The sequence below is a fragment of the Bison bison genome, unplaced genomic scaffold (assembly GCF_000754665.1).
Source record: "Bison bison bison isolate TAMUID 2011002044 unplaced genomic scaffold, Bison_UMD1.0 scf7180017864281, whole genome shotgun sequence".
NCBI lineage: Eukaryota > Metazoa > Chordata > Mammalia > Artiodactyla > Bovidae > Bison > Bison bison.
In genome coordinates, this window is record NW_011494853.1 from 1,497,048 (window position 1) to 1,499,101 (window position 2,054).

The window sequence follows — 2,054 nt, forward strand, 5'->3', positions numbered from 1 at the left end:
GAGCCGCGGCGTTTGGCCCTGGAAGTGGGAGCATCTGGCTGGACGAGGTGCGGTGCAGGGGCCAGGAGTCCTCCCTGAGGGACTGTGCTGCGGAGCCCTGGGGGCAGGGCAGACTGCAAGCACGAGGAGGATGCTGGTGTGAGGTGCTCTGGTGAGTGAGGGGCTCGGGGTGCACCCTGGTTAATGAAGGACCAGGTTTGGGGCTAGGACTGAAGGAGGTGTGAGCTTGTACCAAGAAGCACTTCTTGGAATAGCCTGCTGCTTTATACTCTGGCTCCATGAGAGACAGTTGCCTGATCTCCTGGAATCTGGGAGATATCAGACTGCCCATGATGACAGTCATGTGTGCTAAGTCTTTTAAGTCATATCTGACTCTTGCGAGCCCATAAACTGTAGCCCACCAGGTTCCTCTGTCCATGGAATTTTTTAGACAAGAATACTGAAGTGGGTTGCCATGCCCTCCTCAAGGGGATCATCCCAATCCAGGGATTGAACTGGTATCTCTTATGTCTCCTGCATTGACAGGCAAATTCTTTACAAGTAGTGCCACCTGGAGAGCCCAATGATAGACATATCCTATAACTTTTTCAGGCCAACTTGGTACAATAATCCATTGTTTTTTTTCCTTTTTTCCTGGTGACAGGACAGGTTCCCCATGGAAGTAAGTGGTTTTGCTGGTCTGAGCTGTGTGATTGAGGAGACACCCATATTTTCAGTTGCTCTAGTGGTAAAGAACTTACCTGTCAATGCAAGAGACATGAGAGATGTGGGTTCCATTCTTGGGTCAGGAAAATCCCATGGAGAAGGAAATGGCAACCCGCTCCAGTATTCTTGCCTGGAGAATCCCATGGAGAGAGTAGCCTGGTGGGGTACAGTTCATGGGATTACAAAGAGTCAAACATGACTGAAGTGACTTAGCATGCGCTATATATCTTTATATTTCTGACAAAATTACCCATTTCAGTACAGAAAAGCTTAATGATCTTGTGTTTACAGTCCTATTAAGCAGTGGCAGCTGGAGTCCTCCAGAGCTTTACTACCTGTCACCCTCTAAAAATCCTCTGGAATCAGACTGAAAAGACACTTGACATAGCTTAGGGAAGCACTTATGTCGATCACAGCTTGGAGTTCAGAAAAACCCATTGTATCTGAATCGTGACTTCATGGCCTTAAAGGCTCAGAAGAGAACCAGGATAAGGACAGAGGGGTTCTTCTAGACTTATGAACCTCACAAAACCCTATGGCCCTCTTCTCTCCTCTGGTACCATTTTAGGCTCAGCTCCAAACCCTGGCATCTTCTCCCTTCCCGTGATCCTCTGCATCATTCTGGGAGCCCTTCTCTTCATGGTCTTCATCATCCTGGGGATTCAGCTACACAGATGGAGAGCAGAGCACCAAGGTGGGCCTTAGGGATGCTAAATGATCTGGAAAGTGGTGGGAAAGGAATTGAATCTGTTGTGACATCAAGAAAATATATAAGTATTGGTCTCTGTCTTCATTATCTGGCAGAATTCCACCTTTTCTACAGTAGGCATCAAGATTTGAAAGAGTTGAATACTTGGTCCTGGTTTGAATGTAAAATTTCTTAAGAAGTATGACTTCCTTTGTGAACAGTGTCAGTGGAAATTGATTGTGGGATCAAGGTCAGGTTCAGGAAACCTACTTCTGTTCCATATAGCTAAGAAAGAAGCCTGAGCAGCTCAGAGGGGTTCCCCATGGGTTAATATTGGAGAACACTAAAGGCTTTGCCTGTTGGTAAAAGGAATATCGGAGAAGGCACTGGCACCCCACTCCAGTACTCTTGCCTGGAAAATCCCATGGACGGAGGAGCCTGGTAGGCTGCAGTCCATGGGGTCCCTAAGAGTCAGATATGACTGAACGACTTCACTTTCACTTTTCACTTTCATGCATTGGAGAAGGAAATGGCAACCCACTCCAGTGTTCTTGCCTAGAGAATCCCAGGGACGGGGGAGCCTTGTGGGCTGCCATCTATGGAGTCACACAGAGTCGGACACGACTGAAGTGACTTAGCAGCAGCAGCAAAAAGGATATCT